Genomic DNA, 10,397 nt, shown 5'->3' on the forward strand with positions numbered 1-10,397 from the left:
CAGTGGCCACAGGACTGGAAAGGTCAGTTTTCATTCCAATCCCAAAGAAGGGCAATGCCAAAGAATGTTCAAACTACCACACAATTGCACTCATTTCACATGCTAGCAAGGTAATGCTCAAAATTCTTCAAGCTAGGCTTCAACAGTATGTGAACTGAGAACTTCCAGATGTACAAGCTGGATTTAGAAATGGCAGTAACCAGAGATCAAATTGCGAACATCTGTTGGATCATAAAAAAAGCAAGAGAATTCCAGAAAGACATCTGCTTCATTAGTACACTAAAGGCTTTGTGTGGATTACAACAAACTGTGGAAAATTCTTAAGAAATGGGAATACCAGACCACCTTACCTTCCTCCTGAGAAACCTGTATGCAGGTCAAGAAGCAACAGTTAATAACCAGACATGGAACAATGGACTGGTTCCAAATTGGGGATGGAGTCACCTTGCTTATATAACATCCATGCAGAGTACATCATGCGAAATGCCAGCCTGGATGAAGCAGAAGCTGGAATCAAGATTGCTGGGAGAAATGTCAATAACCTCAGATATGCAGATGAGACCAGCCTACTAGCAGAAAGTGAAGACAAAGAGTCTCTTGATGAAGGTGAACTACTCCATGTTCAAGGTCAGGAGGGGCGGCCTGAGAAGATACCACTTGTCCAAGGTAAGGAGGAGTTGCTCTGCTTTGCTGGAGCAGCTGTGAAGAGATACCCCACGTCCAAGGTAAGAGAAACCCAAGTAAGATGGTAGGTGTTGCAAGAGGGCATCAGAGGGCAGACACACTAAAACCATAATCACAGAAAACTAGCCAATCTGATCACAGGACCACAGTCATGTCTAACTCAATGAAACTAAGCCATGCCGTGTGGGGCCACCCAAGATGGTCAGGTCATGGTGGAGAGGTCTGACAGAATGTGGTCCACTGGAGAAGGGAATGGCAAACCACTTCAATATTCTTGCCTTGAGAACCCCATGAACAGTATGAAAAGGCAAAATGATAGGATACTGAAAGAGGAATTCCCCAGGTCAGTAGGTGCCCAGTATGCTACTGGAGATCAGTGGAGAAATAACTCCAGAAAGAATGAAGGGATGGAGCCAAAGCAAAAACAATACCCAGTTGTGGATGTGACTGGTGATAGAAGAAAGGTCCAATGCTGTAAAGAGCAATATTGCATAGGAACCTGGAATGTTAGGTCCATGAATCAAGGCAAATTGGAAGTGATCAAACAAGAGATGGCAAGAGTGAATGTCGACATTCTAGGAATCAGCAAACTAAAATGGACTGGAATGGGTGAATTTAACTCAGATGACCATTATATCTACTACTGTGGGCAGGAATCCCTCAGAAGAAATGGAGTAGCCATCGTGGTCAATAAAAGAGTCTGAAATGCAGTACTTGGATGTAATCTCAAAAAAGACAGAGTGATCTCTGTTTATTTCCAAGGCAAACCATTCAATATCATGGTAATCCAAGCCTATGCCCCAACCAGTAACACTGAAGAAGCTGAAGTTGAATAAAGTTCTATGAAGACTTACAAGACCTTTTAGAACTAACACCCAAAACAGATCTCCTTTTCATTATAGGGGACTGGAATGCAAAAGAAGGAAGTCAAGAAACACCTGGAGTAACAGGCAAATTTGGCCTTGGAGTACAGAATGAAGCAGGGCAAAGGCTAGTAGAGTTTTGCCAAGAGAATGCACTGGTCACAGCAAACACCCTCTTCAACAACACAAGAGAAGACTCTACACATAGACATCACCAGATGGTCAATACCGAAATCAGACTGATTATATTCTTTGCAGCCAAAGATGGAGAAGCTCTATACAGTCAGCAAAAACAAGACCTGGAGCTGACTGTGGCTCAGATCATGAACTCCTTATTGCCAAATTCAGACTTAAACTGAAGAGAGTAGGGATAACCACTAGACCACTCAGGTATGACCTAAATCAAATCCCTTATGACTATACAGTGGAAGTGAGAAATAGATTTAACAGACTAGATCTGATAGACAGCCTGATGAACTATTGATGGAGGTTCGTGACTGTACAGGAGACAGGGATCAAGACCATCCCCATGGAAAAGAAATGCAAAAAGGCAAAATGGTTGTCTGAGGAGGCCTTACAAATAGCTGTGAAAAGAAGAGAAGCGAAAAGCAAAGGAGAAAAGGAAAGATATTCCATTTGAATGCAGAGTTTCAAAGAATAGCCAGGAGAGATAAGAAAGCCTTCCTCAGTGATCAATGCAAAGAAATAGAGGGAAACAACAGAATGGGAAAGACTAGAGATCTCTTCAAGAAAATTAGAGATATTAACGGAATATGTCACGCAAAAATGGATTCAATACAGGACAGAAATGGTATGGACCTAGCAGAAGCAGAAGAGATTAAGAAGAGGGTGGCAAGAATACACAGAAGAACTGTACAAAAAAGATCTTCATGACCCAGATAATCACAGTGGTGTGATCACTCACCTAGAGCCAGACATCCTGGAATGTGAAGTCAAACGGGCTTCAGAAAGCATCACTACAAACAAAGCTAGTGGATGTGATGGAATTCCAGTTGAGCTATTTCAAATCCTGAAAGATGATGCTGTGAAAGTGTTACACTCAATATGCCAGCAAATTTGGAAAACTCAGCAGTGGCCATAGGACTGGAAAAAGTCAGCTTTCATTCCAATCCCAAAGAAAGGCAATGCCAAAGAATGCTCAAACTACCACACAATTGCACTCATCTCACATGCTAGTAAAGTAATATTCAAAATGCCCAAAGCCAGGCTTCATCAATACATAAACCGTGAACTTCCAGATGTTCAAGCTGGTTTTAGAAAAGGCAGAGGAACAAGAGATCAAATTGCCAACATCCGCTGGATCATCGAAAAAGCAAGAGAGTTCCAGAAAAAATCATCTATTTCTGCTTTATTGACTATGCCAAAGCCTTCGACTGTGTGGATCACAATAAACTGTGGAAAATTCTGAAAGAGATGGGAATACCAGACCACCTGACCTGCCTCTTGAGAAACCTGTATGCAGGTCAGGAAGCAACAGTTAGAACTGGACATGGAACAACAGACTGGTTCCAAATAGGCAAAGGAGCACGTCAAGGCTGTATATTGTCACCCTGCTTATTTATATGCAGAGAACATTATGAGAAACACTGGGCTGGAAGAAGCACAAGCTGGAATCAAGATTGCCGGGAGAAATATCAGTAACCTCAGATATGCAGATGACACCATCCTTATGGCAGAAAATGAAGGTGAACTAAAAAGCCTCTTGATGAAAGTGAAAGAGGAGAGTGAAAAAGTTGGCTTAAAGCTCAACATTCAGAAAACTAAGATCATGACATCTGGTTCCATCGCTTCATGGGAAATAGATGGGGAGACAGTGGAAACAGTGTCAGACTTTACTTTATTTTTTGGGGCTCCAAAATCACTGCAGATGTTGACTGCAGCCATGAAATTAAAAGACGCTTACTCCTTGGAAGGAAAGTTATGACCAACCTAGACAGCATATTAAAAAGCAGAGACATTACTTTGCCAACAAAGGTCCGTCTGGTCAAGGCTATGGTTTTTCCAGTGGTCATGTATGGATGTAAGAGTTGGACTGTGAAGAAAGCTGAGCACCGAAAAATTGATGCTTTTGAATTGTGGTGTTGGAGAAGACTCTTGAGAGTCCCTTGGACTGGACTCTCCAGTCCGACCAGACCATTTAGGTCTCCAACCAGCAAGGAGATCCAACCAGCCCATCTTAAAGGAGATCAGTCCTGGGTGTTCATTGGAAGGACTGATGCTGAAGCTGAAACTCCAGTACTTTGGCCACCTCATGCGAAGAGTTGACTCATTGGAAAAAGCCCTGATGCTGGGAGGGATTGGGGGCAGGAGGAGAAGGGGATGACAGAGGATGAGATGGTTGGATGGCATCACCAACTCAATGCACATGAGTTTGAGTAAACTCCGGGAGTTGGTGTGCTGTGATTCATGGGGTCACAAAGAGTTGGACACGACTGAGTGACTGAACTGAACTGAACTGAACTGATGAAGGTGAAAGAGGAGAGCGAAAAAGCTGGCTTAAAATGAAACATTCAAAAAACGAAGATCATGGCATCCAGTTGTATCACTTCATGGAAAATAAGTAGGGAAACAATGGAAACAGTGACAGACATTATTTTCTTGGGTTCCAAAATCACTGTGGCCTGTGACTGCAGCCATGAAATTAAAAAGCATTTGCTCCTTTGAAATAAAGTTATGACAAACGTAGACATCATATTAAAAAGCAGAGACATTACTTTGCCTACAAATGTCTATATGGTCAAAGCTATGGTTTTTCCAGTAGTTATGTATAGATGTGAGAGCTGGAAAATATAAAGGCTGAGAGCTGAAGAACTGATGCCTTCAAACTGTGGTGTTGGAGAAGACTCTTCAGAGTCTCTTGAACAGCAAGGAGGTCAAACCAGTCAATCCTAAAGGAAATCAGTCCTGAATATTCATTGAAAGGACTGATGCTAAGCTGAAGCTCCAATACTTTGGCCACCTGATGTGAATAACTGACTCATTGGAAAAGACCTGTATGCTGAGGAAGATTGAAGGCAAGAGGAGAAAAGGACGACAGAGAATGCGATGGTTGGTTGGCATTACCGACTCAATGGACATGAGTTTGAGCAAACTCTGGTAAATAGTAAAGGACAGGTAAGCCTGGCGTGCTGCAGTTGATGGGATTGGAAAGCGTCAGACACAACTGAACGAGTGAATGATAGTAGCAGTGTTAGAGAGGTCAGTAAATATCTGGGGCTTTCCATTGAATCCAGGTCCTGGCCCCAGGATGCAAGGCTAACCCAAAATAGATTCACTCTGTTGTTTTAGTTGCTAAGCTGTGTCTGACTCTTTGCAATCCCATGGACTGTAGCCTGCCAGGCTCCTCTGTCCATGAAATTTCCCAGGCAAGAATACTGGAGTGGGTTGCCATTTCCTTCTCCAAGGGATCTTCCTGACTCAGGGATCAAACCTGCATCTCCTGCATTGCAGGTGGATTCCTTACCACTGAGCCACCAGGGAAGCTCAGACCTACTCTAATAAAGTCTTAAAATGATCTGCTAGTAACTTAACTCCCTACGAAAACAAAACTGAATAGTTTTCATGTGAAAATTAATGAATCCAGAGTCTCTATGATACATCATTCAGAATTTCCAGTATACAGTCATAAATCAGACATAAGAAATAGGAATGTATGACATAAAATGAAGCAAAAAAAAAAAAAAATCAAGAGACAAATAGGTAAACAAGATATTGAAAGTATTGAATAAGAATTTAAAATAACTATTCAAAATTGGGGAAAGAGTATGTCAAGGCTGTATATTTTCACCCTGCTTATCTAACTTATATGCAGAGTACATCATCCAAAATGCCAGGCTGGAAGAAACAGAAGCTGAAATCTACATTGCCAGGAGAAATATCAGCAATCGCAGATATGCAATCGTAGATATGCAGATAACATCCCTCTTATGGCAGAAAGCAAAGAGGAACTAAAGAGCCTTTTGATGAAGGTGAAAGAGGAGAATGAAAAAGCTGGTTTAAAACTCAACATTCAAAAAATGAAGATCATGGCATCCGGTCCCATCACTTCATAGATGGGAAAACAATGGAAACAGTGACAAGCTTTATTTCCTCAGGCTCCAAAATCACTGCAGGTGGTGAGTGCAGCCATGAAATTAAAAGACACTTGCTCCTTGGAAGAAAAGCTATGACCAAACTAGACAGCATATTAAAAAAGAGACATTGCTTTGCTGACAAAGGTCCATCTAGTCAAAGCTACGGTTTTTCCAGTAGTCATGTATGGATGTGAGAGTTGGACCATAAGTAAGGCTGAGCACTGAAGAATTGATGGTTTTGAGCCGTGGTCTTGGAGAAGACTCTTCAGAGTCCCTTGGACTGCAAGGAGATCCAACCAGTCCAATCGAAAGGAAATGAATACTGAATATTCATTGGAAGGACTGATGCTGAAGCTGAAGGTTCAATACTTCAGCCATGTGATGCAAAGATTTAACTCGTTGGAAAAGACCCTGATGCTGGGAAAGATTGAAGGCAGGAGAAGGGGAGGACAGAGGACGACATGGCTGAATGGCCTCAATGACTCAATGGACTTGAGTTTGAGTAAGCTTTGGGAGATAGTGAAGGACAGGGAAGCCTTGTGTGCTGCAGTCCATGGGATTGCAAAGAGTGGGACATGACTGAGTTACTGAATGATACAATAACTATGTTTCAGAAATAGGAACAGATATATACAAAGGATGAAGAGGGGGAATTTTAGGAGAGATAAAATTTTAAAAATCAATTTTATGAGTGGGCTTAAATGAAGATTAAACACAGCAGAAAGGATCAGAGAATTTGAAGACAAGTTAATAGAAATTATCCAAATTGAAGATCAAAGAGAGAAAAATGTTTGAGAAAAAAAGAATATACGAATAAACTGCGAGGCAGCATCAAGCAGCTTAACAACTATGTTAAGCGGAGTTTAGGAGAAGAAAAAATATTTGGAGAAATATTGGCTAAATTTTTTCAAAGTGTGATTAAAAATATCAACTTATGAATCCAAGAGACTTAATGATTCATGAAATATTTCTCAAAAATATTGTCCTGACCCAATTTTAGCTCTGGCTAAAGGTCAGTCTCTTATCTTGAGCAGTCAGTCTAGTCCGTACCCCCAACAACCTCGCCGAAGATAAAGAAAAATTTTAAAAAGTAGTCAGGAAGAGAGCAAGATGGTGGACGTGGAGCACATCTCTCTCCATGGATACATCAGGAATACACCTTCAGACACAGAAGTGCATGCAGAACACCAGCTGAGAGCAGACAGGAGTACCTGACCAGTGGAAAAGAATATATAGAACCATGCAAAACTTGGTAGGATGAAAGGAACTAGGGGGAAAAACAGGAGTGTTAGTAGGACTGGACCTGCCCTTGGTGGGTGGGGGAACTGAAGCAGGGGTCTGATCCCCACATTGGGGCAATTGTCTGAGTCAGAGGAGAAACATTTAAGGCTGAGAGTGAAACAGCTGATCTGTGGCAGCCTAAATGGAATGAGAATCAGACAGTCCTTGCCGCAGCCATACATACCCCTGGACAGGGACGCAGGTCCCCTGGAAGGCGCAGAGGCTGGGAGCTGGAGTTTAGGGATTGTGGAGCAATCCCAGGGGCAAGGGCTGCTGTTGACTGAGAGAGGGATCAAGGGGATGTGAGGGAGGAGATTGGATGGGAAATGCCCGTGGAGGAAAGCCAGGCAGCCATGGAAGCAAGGCTGAGTCATGTGTAGTGGGTGGAACCATCACCATAGCCTCTCTCTCCCACATGCCAGCATCGGCAGCTGAACAATAGAGAGGCTGGCCCATCAAACGCCTGACGCACTGAACTACAGAGTAGGACCCCACCCAGGGGGTGCCCCTCTATGTGCCTGATGCACGGAACAACAGAGAAGGACCCCAGGCAAGGGAGCCCTCTAAGTGCCTGAATGGGCAGAGCTACAGAGAAAGACTGGCCAAAGAGGCCTGATCACCAGCTACAAGAGGCTTGAAAAAAGACTCTGATAGGGCCATAACTCCTGCAGCGGAGGCAGTCCATGTCCCTGCACACTTGGTGCCACCAGGGTCCCCACAAGCCAAGCAGCTGTGCCACCTTCACGCTCAACTCTCACTGGGGCAGAGCTGCCACAGGGTAAAAAAGTCTTGCATCTATGCACGCAGGGTTGCTTTGGTCGTGTCCAACTCTGAGACCCTGTAGACTGTGGCCTGCTAGGCTTCTCTGTCAGGATGGGGGATTCTCCAGGCAAGAATACTGGAGCATATTGGCCAATACTGGTTGCCATACTCTTATAGAGCACTGTATTTCCTGCTGTCCAGCTGCCATCCCCCTTGAGTACCTGGTGCTGCCAGAACCCTTGCGACCCAGGCAACTGCACCATTTCCACACCTGGTCCTCATGGGGGCAAACTCAAGTCCTCCAGGGCAACCTCAGGAGCAAACCCCAGTGGAGAACCCACATGTAGAGGTGGAAATAAAACCACAGTTGAAACCCAGGGGCAGTGTGACTAAGGAAGAAGACCCAAAACCTTCCCACCAGCTGTACAAGCTGCAGATTAAATCCACACGATCAACTAGGCAGACTGTGTCTATGGAATATATAAAAGGTCATTGAGAGCTCCCACAAAAGAAAACGCACTAGTTCTGATAGCTGTGGACATTGGAGGCAAGAACACACAGGAGCAGGACCAGATTAGAATCTGAGCTGCCCCCACAGCAGGTCCAGAGACCAGCACAGTGTTGGAGGGCATCCTAGGGAGGTGAGGTGGACTGTGACTCCCAGTGAGGGAAAGGACTCTGACAGCAGTGACTCAAGAAAAACATTTATTATTCTTATGTTTTGACTTGTTCTGTAGATTCTTTTGGATTTTTTTCCTCCTTTTTTCCCCTTCTGTTGTAGGGGCACTAAGAAATCCAATTAAGCTTTCAAGTTTTTTTTCTTTCTCAGTCACATTTTTTATTGCTGTTATAAACCTCTGCCTCTATGTTGGGCTTTTGCAGTTCTGTGGAGTTTTCTTTTTTTTACTTTTTTCTTTTTTTAATTTTAATTTTTTTTTAAACCTATTATTATTTTTTCTACATTTATTCCTTTGTTTGCTTTTCCTACTGTTCTTTTCCCCTTACAGTTAATCTTTAATGTATATAAATCTTCTTTCATCTACCTCTATTTAACTTTGCATATCTATTCTTTCTTTCTTTCTCTCCTTTCCTCTCAACATATTTGTTAGTTTTCTTTTCATTGCTTTATTCTCCAATTGCTTTAGTTTTGTTTTCCAGTTTGTGCTTTAGTTAGTTTTGTTCTGGTAGATATAATTTTTGGTTTCCTTTGTTTGCCAGGTTCAATCTATTGTACTTTATTTTTGTTGGACTGTTTTGATTTTGCTTATGGGTGTATATGTATATGTGTATATTCAGTCACACTTTTTATTGTTGTTATAAACCTCTGCCTCTACATTGGGCTTTTGCAGTTCTGTGGAGTTTTCCTTTTTTTTTTTTTTTTTTCTTTTTTCTTCCTTTTTTTTCTTTTCTCTTTTTTATAATTTTAATTAAAAAAATTTTTTTAAACCTATTATATTTTTTCTACATTTATTCCTTTGTTTGCCTTTCCTACTGTTCTTTCCCCTTGCAGTTAATCTTTAATGTATATAAATCTTCTTCATCTACCTCTATTTAACTTTGCATATCTATTCTTTCTTTCTTCTTTTTCCTCTCAACATATTTGCTAGTTTTGTTTTCATTGCTTTATTCCCCACTTGGCATCTTGCTTTAGTTTTGTTTTCCAATTTGTGTTTGTTAGTTTTGCCAGTTAGCTTCTTAACTGGTAAATATAATTTTTTATTTTCTTTGTTCTTTGAGTCAATCTACTTCATTTTTGTTGGACTGTTTTGACTTTGCTCATGGGTGTATATGTATATGTGTATGTTCCATTATTTTAATTATTATTTGCCTGATTTTGTAACTGCCATTTGTCTGGGGTTCATCTTTGGTTTCTCATTTTTGCATATTTGTTTTAATCTTACTTAATGCCATAACAAACCACTTGTGGAATCTTCATTCCTGACCAGAGATCAAGCCCTGAGCCTTTGGAGTGGAAGCACTGACTCCAAGACCCTAGACTACCAGAGAATTAACCCTAGGGAGTATCAAATAGTGAGAACTCACACAAAGGAAACCACTTGAATACAAGACCAGGCATCACCCAACCACCAGTAGCATCCTGTGCAGGAAGCCTCATCTAAACAACAAACAAAACAAAAATACAAACCCAGTCATCAGCAGACAGGATTACCACCTCACTCAGCCTTGCCCATCAGAGGAAAACAAACAAACAAACAAAAACTCAACACAAATCTCACCCTATACTGAAGCTTACACAAACCACTGGACCAACTAAAGAGGGCAGAAACCAAAAGGAAGAAAGAATTCAACGTTCTTCAAGGAAAGAATCTAACTTTCCTTGAAGCCTGGGAAGAGGAGACCTCAAACACAGTAAGTTAAAAAAATGAAAAGGCAGAGAAATACTACACAAATGAAGGAACAAACTAGAAACACAGAAGTCCAAATAAATGAAGAGGAAATAAGCAGAATAATGATAGAATTCAGAATAATGATAGTAAAGATGATAAAAAGCCTTGAAAACAAGATGGAGAAAGTGCAAGAATCAATTAACAAACACCTAGAAGAATTAAAGAATAAACATATAGAGACAAAAACACAATTACTGAAGTTAAAAATGCTCTAGAAAGAATCAATAGCAGAATATCTGAAGCAGAAGAACAAATCAGTGAGCTGGAAGATAAAATGGTGGAAATAACTTCTGAAGAGCAGAATA

Source organism: Odocoileus virginianus, unplaced genomic scaffold (genome assembly GCF_023699985.2).
Source record: "Odocoileus virginianus isolate 20LAN1187 ecotype Illinois unplaced genomic scaffold, Ovbor_1.2 Unplaced_Contig_10, whole genome shotgun sequence".
NCBI lineage: Eukaryota > Metazoa > Chordata > Mammalia > Artiodactyla > Cervidae > Odocoileus > Odocoileus virginianus.